The sequence below is a fragment of the Mixophyes fleayi genome, chromosome 5 (genome assembly GCF_038048845.1).
Source record: "Mixophyes fleayi isolate aMixFle1 chromosome 5, aMixFle1.hap1, whole genome shotgun sequence".
NCBI lineage: Eukaryota > Metazoa > Chordata > Amphibia > Anura > Limnodynastidae > Mixophyes > Mixophyes fleayi.
Genome location: NC_134406.1, coordinates 148,089,713 through 148,104,440, shown reverse-complemented (window position 1 = coordinate 148,104,440; position 14,728 = coordinate 148,089,713). Strand labels below are relative to the sequence as shown.

The window sequence follows — 14,728 nt, the reverse complement described above, 5'->3', positions numbered from 1 at the left end:
GATCGCATTAAAGGCCAACACCATCAGGGGTATCAATTCATTCTTAAAGGTCCTATAGTATGCAATGGAAAAGCCATCAGGGCGCGGACTTTTGCCCGAAGGTGTTGATTTAATTGCCTCCCCTCAGCTCCCCTTCAGTGAAAGGTTGTATCTCTATCTCAGCTTGAGAGAGTGGGGATTACAATGGACTTTGCTGTTCTACTAAGTGTTGACATAGTTCTGGTTGATCAAGGAGAGAAGACAGACATCTTCTGACAGCTCTCCAGCATTTCTAGAGCTCAACAAAGTTATATAGGAAGTGGAAGACCTGACTTGTATTTCATTATATATCATCTCACAACAATATGCCCCTGAAAAAAAGAGAAAATCCTCCTCTACTGGTGAAGTGACTCTAAAGAAATGTATACAAGTCTCAAGTAGTAAAGGTTGGTTTTCTAGCAAGCGATGTCTCACTTGGTTTCATGAGTATGCAAGTCCAGATGAAATTATCGGGCCCAGAAGTATGGAAATATTCTGTGAAGAAATTGGCATTGAACCAGAAGATTGAATTATGTTGGTTCTGACCGGGAAACTAGATGCTAGAAACAAACATTTTTCACAAAGGTGGAATGGCTAAAAGGGATGACCTGATTACAATCTGACATCACAGAGAAGTTACAGGGTAAATTCGATTATCTACGCTCTCAACTGAATGATGAACTCCGTCTGTTACAACTCTGTCTGTTGTTTGTACCTATCAGCACTGCCTCATACCACCAGAGGTGCTGCTGTTCTGTTCCTGAACTCTTCTACTTGCCTGAAGGAGTTAATCTCCTTGCATTATGCCTGATTAGAACTGCACCTGCCGCACTGCTTTAAGTACCTGCCTCTAGCTGTGCTCTGTGCAGTTCATCCGTTTGTTCCTGGCTGCTGCTAACCTGCTCCTGTGCTGTTTGGTATATACCTGCTGGACTGAATTTCTGTGTATGACCTCTGCCTGTACCTTGGACCTTGCCTGCTTGCCTGAGACCCCGAATTGTTTGCCTGTACCTTGGACCACGCTGTTTTGCCTGTTGCCCTGACCTTTTGGACAGACTTCTGGACCTCGCTAATTTGCTTGATCTCTGCCTGGCTATTTGGATTTGTTTGTCTGATCACTGCTTGATCCCTGGACTCCATCTGCTTTCCTGGACAGCCTTGTGCCTTCTGGACTGGGGTAAAACTTATAATACCTGTTTCTGCCATTTTTACTATACAGTCTCCTTAGGAACCTGTACTTATCAGAGGATCTGAGTTATCTTTGTTGGTGTATTTACCTGAATAAAGATACTTTGCTTTACACTTCTGTTGCTCTTCGTGAATGCACTGGGATTCATAACATGATGAACTGCCATACAATCTGGGCCTGCTGATTGCACACCCTCTGCCTTAGTTCTGGAATTCCTAGTGTTCTTGCATTGAACTCTGTGTTTGACTATTAGACATGTCTGTAAATCCACAATTACAAATGCTGCAAATGGACATTGTTCAGCTCCGTTACCAAATCATACAACTATCCACTTTACTCCGAAAACTGCTTAAAACTCTTCCTGCTGCTGTGATAAGTAGTTTCAACACTAATTTTGATTTTAAAGCAACAAACTCCTCTAATGAAAGCATGCAGACCGCAGAGAATCCTCACAGAACTTTTTCTGACATTGGTGCTGCATCTATGGTAATGCCAATGTTCCCTACCATTAGGGATTCTAAATGACCAAGCTACCTGCGTCCCTCTCACTGAGGAGGAATGATGGCGCAGAAGGATTGGTAAACTATGCCTCTACTGCGCCAGTGGCGAACATTTCTTACAAAACTGTCCGCTCCGCAGACCACAACATCCTATGGAGCAGCCTTCAGTGTGCTCCTCTCCAGATCCTGGATTGTTCTGCACCTCACCTCCTGTTGCTTTACTTCAGCCTAATCTGCCAGTTCCAGTTGCCGCCTGTCCTGCGGTGCCAGTTCCAGTTGCCATCTGTCCTGCGGTGCCAGTTCCATTTGCCGCCTGTCCCGCAGTGCCAGTTCCAGTTGCTGCCTGTCCTGCGGTGCCAGTTCCAGTTGCCGCCTGTCCTGCGGTGCCAGTTCCAGCTGCCGCCAGCACTGAGTCTCCGGCCATTGCCTCCTGTTCCGAGATGCCAGTCTCTGCCTTTAGCTCTGAGTCTCCTGCTGCTGTGTCCGGTCCTGAGTCCGCTGTGTCCGGTCCTGAGTCCGCTGTGTCCGGTCCTAAGTCTGCTGCCTCTACTCCCGAGTCTTCAGCCACTGCCTCTACTCCCGAGTCTTCAGCCACTGCCTCTTCTCCCGAGTCTTCAGCCCCAGAGGGGGCGCTGCCCTTACAGTCTGCTCCAGAGGGGGCGCTGCCCTTACAGTCTGCTCCAGAGGGGGCGCTGCCCTTACAGTCTGCTGCAGAGGGAGTGCTGCCCTTACAGTCTGCTCCAGAGGGGGCGCTGCCCTTACAGTCTGCTCCAGAAGGGGCGCTGCCCTTACAGTCTGCCTTAGAGAGAGCGCTGCCCTTCCAGCTCGTTCCAGAGAGGGCCCTGTCCCTCCAGTCCCCTCCCGAGTTACCTGTCCATGCGGTTCAGCCCAAGTTGCCTGTCCATGCGGTTCAGCCCGAGTTGCCTGTCCATGCGGTTCAGCCCGAGTTGCCACTCTATGCGGTTTAGCTCGAGTTGCCACTTGATGCTGTCTGCTCTGAGGCATCTCACAGTGCTGTCTGCTCTGAGGCATCTCACAGTGCTGTCTGCTCTGAGGCATCTCACAGTGCTATCCAGTCGGAGTGCTGTGCCCAGTCCGGGCTTCCCGTCAAGTGTTCCCAACTTGCCGTCCCAGCCGGGGACTCCTGCTCTGCCATCCCAGCCGGGGACTCCTGCTCTACTGCCCCAGCCGGGGACTCTCCAGAGACTGCTGCACAAGCTGGGAACTCTTCAGAGTCTGCTATTGAGCCTGAATGCCCAAAAGCTTCTTCAGAATCTTCAGTCCCTCCTCCAGCCTTCTTTGACGGAGACCTGAAACAATTTTGTTTAGTCCTTCAAGTTTGTATGAAGCAATTTGAAGAATTTCCAGCATATTTCTCTGTCCAATTTAACCAAGTTGGTACGATTATCATGAATTTCAGAGTGGAGCTGCAGACTTGGGCTTTTTCCCTTCTTAAATCTGATGATCCCATTACCCACAACACCATGGACTTTGTAAATGCTGTCTGTCAGAAATACTTTCCACCTCCCGTAATGTCACCTGATCGGGGTCTCTCTATGCCACCTCAGTCTCAACAAGCATCAACCTTGGTGACTGGCTTTTTGGGCATACCGCCATCTTCTAATAGAATAAAAGGTCCTTTCCCGACCCTTGGCTGGGACTCAGACTCTGAAAGTGAATTCGTTGAAGAGACAAGAGACTTAGTGGACGAACTTGCCAATTCTTCTTTTGCTTCTGAGGAAATGGGTCTTCTCTGTACTCCTTTGGAGAAGAGCCCAATTGGATCTTCAAGAAGATCCCATAAAAAGAAAAAAAAGAGGAGGAAGACCTGAAGGGAGCTTGTATGAAGCATCTGGAATCCGCTCCTTAAAGGGGGAGCTATGTTACAACTCTGTCTGTTGTTCGAACCTAGCAGCAGTGCCTCATACCACCAGAGGTGCTGCTGTTCTGTTCCTGAACTCTTCTACTTGCCTGAAGGAGTTAATCTCCTTGCATTATGCCTGATTACAACTGCACCTGTCGCACTGCTTTAAGTACCTGCCTCTAGCTGTGCTCTGTGCAGTTCATCCGTTTGTTCCTGGCTGCTGCTAACCTGCTCCTGTGCTGTTTGGTATATACCTGCTGGACTGAACTTCTGTGTATGACCCCTGCCTGTACCTTGGACCTTGCCTGCTTGCCTGAGACCCCAAATCGTTTGCCTGTACCTTGGACCACGCTGTTTTGCCTGTTGCCCTGACCTTTTGGACAGACTTCTGGACCTCGCTAATTTGCTTGATCTCTGCCTGGCTATTTGGATTTGTTTGTCTGATCACTGCTTGATCCCTGGACTCTGTCTGCTTTCCTGGACAGCCTTGTGCCTTCTGGACTGGGGTAAAACTTATAATACCTGTTCCTGACATTTTTACTATACAGTCTCCTTAGGAACTTGTTCTTATCAGTGGATCTGAGTTATCTTTGTTTGTGTATTTACCTGAATAAAGACACTTTGCTTTACACTTCTGTTGCTCTTCGTGAATGCACTGGGATTCATAACACCGTCTTTAAGAGTATTTACCAATATGGTTTTGAATTTGTAAGGGATAAAGACCAGGCAGTTCTGAATATCAAGACAGCAAAATCCATGTTGGCACTCTTTCTAAGATGCAAGTGACCCTTACTTTCTGCATTTTTTCAGTTTCTGGACAAATGGGGATACTGCTTTATGAGAAGAGATCAGTGAAATATGGTGTTAGAATTTATCCAGACTTTCCATTATGACCTCAACAACTATGATGAAAATGACTTCTGGCTCCTTGTCATTGATGATTTTGTGCAGTAGAATTAAATCCATGAGGTAATACAGCAAGATATATTCTGAAAACAAACATGAAGCTTCAGATGCCCTAACCTGAAGTGATTGAAGAATACATTCATCTTTGCTGAAGCTGTATACTTATTGTTACGATTCTTTTCAAAAACTAAATCCTTATAATTATAGCCACAGAGCCAGAAATGTGATACAAACATTAAACTGTTTATTACAGAAAAAACACAGTGCAGGTGAAAAATAAAGAGAGACCAGTAAATAAAAAGAGATCAGGCTTGATAAATCAACAGACTTCCGGGTATAGCAAAATTGCAGGTAAATGATAATGGGCCTGATTCGTTGATTCATTAGCGATCTTATCTGCTGTTTTTTGCACATAATACGAAAATCTTTTCTGTGTATGCACAGAAAAGGGAGTTCAGATGGAAAATCTGTTGCGTAAGCTAAGAATTTGTTAAGTTAATATGAAAATCCTTCTTAACTGCACTTAAGAAGTTCTCCCAACAATTAAGAAAAAAAGGGTTGAGAAAGGGAGGGGAATAGAAGGAGATTGAGTAGAGATCGTACTGACTTAAGAAGAGTAGGTGTTTACCTCCAGATCCGTTGGATAGATAAGAAGAAATTAGTTTTTCTTAACTTCTTGCTTAAACTTAAGGAAGCTCAGGGTCATGATTAAGTCTAAAACAGCTATAGCAGCAGTTCTGAATAACAACACTAAACTGTTCAAAAAAAATAGTTTGTTTAAAACACTCACAACTAAATATGTACAACATACATTTTAATACACTTCACTCAAAAAAAAAATATATATTTTTTTAATTTTATTTTATATTATTAGCAAACATTAATCATTGTACTCTTTTTTTAAAAACAACCATGGTGGATATATAGTTCATCATCATCATCATCATTATTTATATAGCGCCACTAGTAATAAATTGCAATGTAAAGTGGTTGATGTGTAATATCTAATAATTAGCCTATAGCTTTTTTGATATTTTAAAAAAAGAGCTAATAATACGCTAATAATAATACGAAAGGCATAACAGGTTAATTTGTTAAAATTGTGCGAACTTAAACCAAGCATACTCTTGCATAAGGGACACATAGGAAGTATATATAAACTCCACACAGATAATGCCGTGAATGAGGATTTGAACTCAGGTCCCCACTGTTGATAGGTGGATTGTCTAACCACTAAGCCAACATGCAAGTGAAAACAATACGTGCATGATATAGACTAGAACGAAAAGCTGAGCATGAACTTCTCTCATAACAAGCTTAACAAGCATAACAAGCTCATTTCTGTATAATAATAATAATATAATAATAATAATAATAATAATTTGAATCAAAATTGATTGTTATTTTTTTTCCTTCTGTTTTTTTTTTTTGCACTTAGTTTTTTTTTATTCTTTTACCTGTGGTTATTTTCTATTTGGAATCAATTTATTTGGAACAGCTGCTTCTCTGTGTTGTGGCTCAACACAAATTTCAACATGCAATAAAGGTAAATTCCACAAAATGGGTGAGAAATCGAACTCCTGGCCCTACTGATGAAAAGTGGATTGTCTAACCACTAAGGCAACGTGCTAATTGAGCATCACATACATTGTATAACACTTGAATGACAAGCACCATGTTTGAAAGTTCTATTAGGTAAAAATAAATGTGAGTACATAAAACTATAAACCAAGCTAAGAGTGCTCCTAAAAAACAGACAACACAAAACATGCACTACTGCCAACATGAAGGTTTAAGGATAAACAATAAAGAATTACACACACACATTATCTTGTTCTCTGACATGAAAAATGTGTCATCTGTAATTTTGAATTTTAAATACCCGTGGATTCGGATGTAACGGCTAATAATTCGAAATCATAAGTATGGGCGATACTCCAATCTATAGACAGAGCAAATGCTAAAATATATACTAGCGTACTCTTCTATAAGTGACACATTGAAGTAAATCCACAAAAACATGCAGTTATACAAATCTGTGATCCACACAGATACAGTCATGATTCTGGATTCAAACTCATGACCCTACTGTTGGTAGCTCATTTGCCTAACTAGTAAGGCATACCTCAGATTGAAACAAATATACAACACAACACAGGCAGTAGTGGCAACCTAAAGTGTTGCTGATTTGCAAGGTAAAATCTTCTAATATGGTTTATATCACACTTTTAAAATTCTCCAACATCCTAAAAATACAATTGTTGTTTGGTGATGAAAGTAAAGTCCTGTTTCATTTTTCAAAACATATACAAATGCATGCACCAGACCATTAGTACTTAAAAAAATGTTTACCATTGAAATCTGAAATTTTTAAAATCCATCTGTAAGGGCTGCCTCTGTCCCTGCTGTGATTATCAGATGTGACTTTTATAGCCATAGCACTTAGAAAAATAATTATGAAGCTTTATTGTTAGCAAGTAGGTTAAAATAGACCAAACTAAAGGCTTTCATTGATGTATTACCAGGCCTTAGCTGGAACATGTCCATCTCACCAGAAAAATATTCAGTAATTATGCAAAGTCTGTGTTAATCATATATCTGACTCACTATGTGAAATTTTTTTGTGCCCAGGTAAAGTACATAAACTAAGTTTTTTGTGTTTATTGATTGTAAGACACTTATTTGTCAATGTTTTCTAATGGAGATACCTTGAATTTGCTTTCATTTTGAGGATAAGTGAGAAACAGACACCATTTTAGTAAGTAGCTAAATGTTTCTAATTTATTTCAACAGACTTTATGACCTAGCTGTCAGCTGGAGCACAAAGGAGGTGTGGCAAAAATCATTTCATGGAGGAAGATCAACACATGAAGGAGTTGCCTTTTGCAGCATGTAAGTATTTATAGTTAGCAATGTTATTCCTTTTAGGTTATTGGAGGATCTGTGTTGCAGTTAAGGCATCAGAAATGGTAGATTTTGCAGCTTGAAAGTACAGGTGTGTACAAAGTACACACAGTCCAGTAATATTTTGCTTCAAAATGGCCTAAGGTTGATCACTTTTTCTCTATATTTTAAACAGATAAAGAAGACAGCCAATATGGGTTACAGCATGACCCACCTTGCAACACCTCTAACCAATGGGATAAAACCAACATGCATGTGTTTGCATTTGATATTTGTAATTTTTTTTTTTTACAAAGGAGTTTGTATTTTCAGTTTGTTTTTATTTTGTGTTTCATTTGATTACTGAAATTGTGTTTGTGTTTAAAAATACATTCTCTTGCAAATCTCTGCTGCTTTGGACACTGCTTAACACCCTCTTCTTCTACACTTGTCAAGGCACAGTTCTGTCCTGGACCACTTCCTACCTCTCTAACTGCTCCTGTAGTGTACCCACCTCTGCCACATTCTCCCTTTCACTCTCACTCTCTATTGAGGTCTCACAAAGCTCCTTTTCCCCTCCTAAATGTTGTATTGTACATCTTTTGTCTTGGGGTAGTAATTTGATAATTTGGCCTCCAATACCACCTCTACGCCGAGGACACCCAAATGTACATTGCTTTCCCTGACCTATTTCTTTCAGCACTATCTGTTTAAAATACTGTCTTTTTGTATTCGTCCCAGGGATGTCACAACGATAGTTAAAGCAAATCATGTTATATACAGAGCTTATTGTTGTTCTTCATGCTAGAGTCAACAACTGGCCTCCAATCTCACTCACTGTCAATAAAACCACTATACCCTCTGTGTTGACTAAAATTTAATTCCTCAATTTATTCCACTCCTCACTTAATTCCATTCCACAGTTTTCTACCATGATGACCATAATAATCATTTTTGGTGATTCAAGTAAACCCCACCTCCTGGCCACCACACAAAAGTGGATATATCTGCCCCCCTAAAGCATTAATCCTCTGCCTAGTACTGTGTTTAGCATACCATTAACCTTTTCCAACAATGTAAAGTTATGTAACACTTCATGCCTATGCTATGTCATGATCTGCCTACAGCGTATGCATTACATGCTGCTTTGCATGGCAGCTCCTGCCTTTTTGTCATTCTATTATTTGTATTTCTATTTTGTGTTCCAGCAGTACCTCTTTTCACCAGAGGTGCTGCTATTGTGCATTATTCTTGTGCTTAAGGAGTTAACCTGTATGTTCACTAATTATCTCATGCACCTGGGTGTGTCTCATTCCCCTTATATATACCTGTTCCTCCCAGCAGTCATAGGTCCAAGGATGGGCAGGTTATACCTTAGTAGCACTAGTACTACTAGGTGAGAAATATGCCATGGCTGCCACTTAGGAGACTATCAGAGACTGTTTCACTGAAATCTAATACTGTTGATTTGACCCAGCCAACTCTGTCTGCTGCTGAATCCGTGCCGCCAACACCTTGCTATAATACCATGCCAAATTTGCATTTAACTAACAACTGCAGTTTAACTAATGCCCGGTTCACAAGTGGGCCACGCCCCCATCTGACTGAAGTGGAGCAACAGCGCAGAATAACCAACAAACTGTGTCTCTACTGTGCCAGCAATGCACATTTCTTGCAGGACTGTCCTGTCCGTAGACCACGTCAGCTTATTGAACAATCTCCTGTTGTTTCCTCTCGGCACTCCAAATCTGTTTATGCTCCAGCATTCCTGTTCTCTGCGAAGAGACCCAATCTGCCAGCTCCAGCCGCCTGTCCTGAGGCACCTACTCCCTCTGTCTCCTGTGCCGAGGTGCCAGCCTCTGTCTCCCGTGCCGAGGTGCCAGCCTCTGTCTCCCTTGCCGAGGTGCCAGCCTCTGTCTCCCGTGCCGAGGTGCCAGCCTCTGTCTCCCGTGCCGAGGTGCCAGCCTCTGTCTCCCGTGCCGAGGTGCCAGCCTCTGTCTCCCGTGCCGAGGTGCCAGCCTCTGCATTCAGCTCTGAGGTCACATCATCTGCCTCCAGCTCTGAGGTCACATCATCTGCCTCCAGCTCTGAGGTCACATCATCTGCCTCCAGCTCTGAGGTCACATCATCTGCCTCCAGCTCTGAGGTCACATCATCTGCCTCCAGCTCTGAGGTCACATCATCTGCCTCCAGCTCTGAGGTCACATCATCTGCCTCCAGCTCTGAGGTCACATCATCTGCCTCCAGCTCTGAGGTCACATCATCTGCCTCCAGCTCTGAGGTCACATCAGCTGCCTCCAGCTCTGAGGTCACATCATCTGCCTCCAGCTCTGAGGTCAAATCATCTGCCTCCAGCTCTGAGGTCACATCATCTGCCTCCAGCTCTGAGGTCACATCATCTGCCTCCAGCTTGGAACCTGCTGTCACTGTGTCCGGTTTCGAGTCTCCTGCCACTGTGTCCGGTTCCGAGTCTCCTGCCACTGTGTCCGGTTCCGAGTCTCCTGCCACTGTGTCCGGTTCCGAGTCTCCTGCCACTGTGTCCGGTTCCGAGTCTCCTGCCACTGTGTCCGGTTCCGAGTCTCCTGCCACTGTGTCCGGTTCCGAGTCTCCTGCCACTGTGTCCGGTTCCGAGTCTCCTGCCACTGTGTCCAGTTCCGAGTCTCCTGCCACTGTGTCCAGTTCCGAGTCTCCTGCCACTGTGTCCAGTTCCGAGCCTCCTGCCACTGTGTCCAGTTCCGAGCCTCCTGCCACTGTGTCCAGTTCCGAGCCTCCTGCCACTGTGTCCAGTTCCGAGCCTCCTGCCACTGTGTCCAGTTCCGAGCCTCCTGCCACTGTGTCCAGTTCCGAGCCTCCTGCCACTGTGTCCAGTTCCGAGCCTCCTGCCACTGTGTCCAGTTCCGAGCCTCCTGCCACTGTGTCCAGTTCTGAGCCTCCTGCCACTGTGTCCAGTTCCGAGTCTCCTGCCACTGTGTCCAGTTCCGAGTCTTCAGCCGCTGTCTCTGTTCCTGAGCTCCAGTCTGCTCCAGAGGGGGCGCTGCCCTTCCAGTCTGCTCCAGAGGGGGCGCTGCCCTTCCAGTCTGCTCCAGAGGGGGCGCTGCCCTTCCAGTCTGCTCCAGAGGGGGCGCTGCCCTTCCAGTCTGCTCCACAGGGGGCGCTGCCCTTCCAGTCTGCTCCAGAGGGGGCGCTGCCCTTCCAGTCTGCTCCAGAGGGGGCGCTGCCCTTCCAGTCTGCTCCAGAGGGGGCGCTGCCCTTCCAGTCTGCTCCACAGGGGGCGCTGCCCTTCCAGTCTGCTCCACAGGGGGCGCTGCCCTTCCAGTCTGCTCCAGAGGGGGCGCTGCCCTTCCAGTCTGCTCCATAGGGAGCGCTGCCCTTACCGTCTGCTCCAGAGGGGGCGCTGCCCTTAAAGACTTCTCCAGAGGGGGTCCTGTCCCTCCAGTCTGCTCCAGAAGAGTTGCCAGTCCATGCGGTCCAGCCCGAGTTGCCAGTCCATGCAGTCCAGCCCGAGTTGCCAGTCCATGCGGTCCAGCCCGAGTTGCCAGTCCATGCGGACCAGCCCGAGTTGCCAGTCCATGCGGACCAGCCCGAGTTGCCAGTCCATGCGGTCCAGCCCGAGTTGCCAGTCCATGCGGTTCAGCCCGAGTTACCACTTGGTGCTGTCTGCCCTCAGGCTTCTCAAAGTGCTGTCTGCCCTCAGGCTTCTCAAAGTGCTGTCTGCCCTCAGGCTTCTCAAAGTGCTGTCTGCCCTCAGGCTTCTCAAAGTGCTGTCTGCCCTCAGGCTTCTCAAAGTGCTGGCAAGCCTGCCGCCCAGTCCGGGCCAGCTCCCAAGCCTGCCGCCCAGTCCGGGCCAGCTCCCAAGCCTGCCGCCCAGTCCGGGCCAGCTCCCAAGCCTGCCGCCCAGTCCGGGCCAGCTCCCAAGCCTGCCGCCCAGTCCGGGCCAGCTCCCAAGCCTGCCGCCCAGTCCGGGCCAGCTGCCAAGCCTTCCGCCCAGTCCGGACCAGCTGCCAAGCCTTCCGCCCAGTCCGGGCCAGCTGCCAAGCCTTCCGCCCAGTCCGGGCCTGCTGCCAAGCCAGCCGTCCAGTCCGGGCCAGCTGTCAAGCCTGCTGCCAAGTCCGAACCATCCGTTGCCGAGGGTGCCAAGTCTGAGCTGCCACCTACCTTTGAGGGGCACCTTTCTCAATTTAGTGCTCTACTGAGCTTTTGTGCTTCTTATTTCCCCTCGGTACCTAGCCTTGTCAGTGACCCAAAGAGGCAAGTTTTGTTTTTGTTAACACATTTTAGAGGAGAGGCTATGGAATGGGCAAACCCTTTTGTTGAGTCTGATCACCCCATTCTTTCTGACTTACAACTATTTGTCGAGGCAGTGATCAACAAGTTTTCACCAACACCTCCCGCTATGCCTTGTTACGGGGCCTCTGTATTGTCAGCAGGTCCACCCATCTCACCTGGCCTAGAGATTTCATTGTGCTCCACCCAATTGGTTCAAACTGCTGTTCCAGGGAATTCTCGCAAAAAAAAAAAGCGAAAGAAGAGAGCAAGGTCTACAGAGCTTGAACTGGCAGCTGGCATAGTCTCCTTTGCCCGTCCACCCATGGATGAGGACTTTTCTGCCGGGCCCCCAATTCTGGACTATGATTCCGATGAATTCAGACATTTTTGGTAATTGGGCGTCTGGAATCCGCCCTTAAGGGAGGGGGTACTGTCATGATCTGCCTACAGCGTATGCATTACATGCTGCTTTGCATGGCAGTTCCTGCCTTTTTGTCATTCTATTATTTGTATTTCTATTTTGTGTTCCAGCAGTACCTCTTTTCACCAGAGGAGCTGCTATTGAGCATTATTCTTGTGCTTAAGGAGTTAACCTGTATGTTCACTAATTATTTCATGCACCTGGGTGTGTCTCATTCCCCTTATATATACCTGTTCCTCCCAGCAGTCATTGCTGGTTATTGTTGTCCCATCCTGTGTTGTCCTTACCTGATGTCCAATCCTGATGTATCTTCCTGTTGTCCTTACCTGATTGTTTCTGGACATTCATGCTACTTTCTGCATCAGCTGGAACCTGGTATTTATCACTGCTCCTTATTACCTGTTGTTAACACCTCTCTGCAAATAAACACAGAGTGTTTTCACCTATCCATGACTCCTAGCTGTACTTCTGTTTGAGATCCGTGACATGCTAATCCCATCAAATGAGGTAAACAAAGTACACCCTTTTGAAGTAATATATGTTTGAACAATTAGCTAAGCATATTTTTTTTTTTTCAACAACTCAAAAAGACACCCAGGCTAGGGTTTAAATCCCACAATCCAAAGATTAATGCATGGCATTTTAAAATATAGAAGAAAAAAAAAAAAAAATTGTGTGTCTTTTGTAATTTAATTACAAGAAATGTGTTGAGGTTATTTTATCCAATTATGGATGGACAGTAATAACCTGCCTTAAAATTTTATTTACATTGGTCCCTTTGCATTACATCATAAATTATTTCAATTAATTCATTTATTAAAGGTGACTTTAGCCACTTTAACAATATTTTCACGTCAAACCACATGAAATCACACCAAAACTGCACCTGTACTAATTGAGTATTAGGTATAATTAACCAGGTACATAATGGCCATTATTGTCTCCACCCCCCTCCACATAGAGGTTTCCACCCATGTGCATTTATAAATATCTGCCTTCACTAAGCAGTGTGTGGCAAAATAATATAATCATAGGGAAACTTCACACTGGTGCAGTCTAGGTCCAAGGATGGGCAGGTTATACCTTAGTAGCACTAGTACTACTAGGTGAGAAATATGCCATGGCTGCATGGCCATGCTGTGACCTAGATGGACTGAGTTGGAAAGGAAAGCACTACCAATCTGACAATTTGAAACTTTGCTCAACCATTTCAAAAAGCAAGGGTGAATAAAATAAGTTATTTAAACAAAAAACAAAACAATGCTAATATATTCACATAGCCCACCCAAAGCATAAAACTAAACTATGTACAGTTATACTAGGACAAGTCCTAACCCTACTCAAAATCTTCCACAGATTCCCTAAAGCTTTTTTTAAAAAAAAATGTACTAGAAGTAATCTGAAGGACCAAACCATGCAACACTGCAAGTGGTGCAAATGAGTACTCTATTTTGTATATAAGTTATAGTATGTCTGTTTTGTCAAAATTCATGTAATGTTTCTGGCATTCACACCACACATTGTAAATTTAAAGCACACTACAATGCAACATGTTTTTGCTAAATTGCATAATGATTCATTTTTTCCCTTAATGAATTAGGCACATAAGGGCAGAAAAAAAACATGTACATACAACACAGATGCCAGGTCAATAAAACCTTTGCTTATTCTACGTTAAGAGGTACACACATATTTATGGACCCCGCAATAAGGAACAGACACCTCTAAATTTAAATGCCACAATTGAGCATCCATGCTTCTCACTATTCAAATTTCTAGTGTACTCTTATGTTACACACTTGTCCCTGAGCTTCAAACAATTTTGCCCCCCTTAATTAGGGATTTGCATTTACAATATACCTTGGAATTTGGTGGTATTGTTTTGTGGGGGGGATGCTTGTGTATGTATATGTTTACACTCACTAAAAAAATTGACAACAATAATAAATTGTTTTTGACTTTGCAAACACATTGCTGGGCCATTTGTATAGGAAACAGAAATTTAATTGTGCTTGGATATTAGTGTTCTAAGTTATGTTGACTAAGTGTACAGATTTAACAGTGTACTCACAAACAACATGTTAGCATTTTACATTAAGGCATAATATTTAAACTTTACTCTACAAACAAACTTTTATAATTGAAAGTCTAATTTTATTAGCTTTAGACTAAATAAAAAAAAAAAAAATTCCAATGAAAAAAACCCATATAAAAAAAACATTTAGTTTTCCTTTTTTTTGCCACGCTTACTTTTGGCTAAATGAGCCTGACTTTGAGTTACCCATGATGTTGAGGGCTTGGTGGAAGCATCAGCGCATTCTTGGTCAGCAGGGTGTAACCGACAGCATGATGAAGGGGCGGGGGGGGTATCCAGGGAAATAGGCATGTGGGTAGACAGTTGGGTAGGAAGGGTGTGCCGAGGGGTGTGCTGAGGGATGTGTGGGAGCCAGAGGAGGGCCAGCAGCCAGAAAAAGGGAAGGAACCAGAGAAGGCCCAGCAGCCAGAGAAAGGGATGGAGCCTGAGGAATGGAAAGGGGTGAAAGATTAGGATGAGGGTCTGGGGTTGAAAAGATAGCGTGTCTGTTCAGTGTTGCATTGGGTGAAGGAGTGTCATTTAGAGGAGGTTGTTGTGAAGTGTGCTCCTGCAGTAAGATTTGTGACAAGAGGTTGCACATATTTGT

General features: G+C 44.7%; 1 pseudogene; it reads left to right on the top strand.

Moving 5' to 3' along the window:
* Positions 1 to 502: 502 nt before the first annotated feature.
* On the top strand, positions 503 to 4,525 carry LOC142159482 (DCN1-like protein 5 pseudogene; annotated as a pseudogene).
* The last annotated feature ends 10,203 nt before the right edge of the window (positions 4,526 to 14,728 follow it).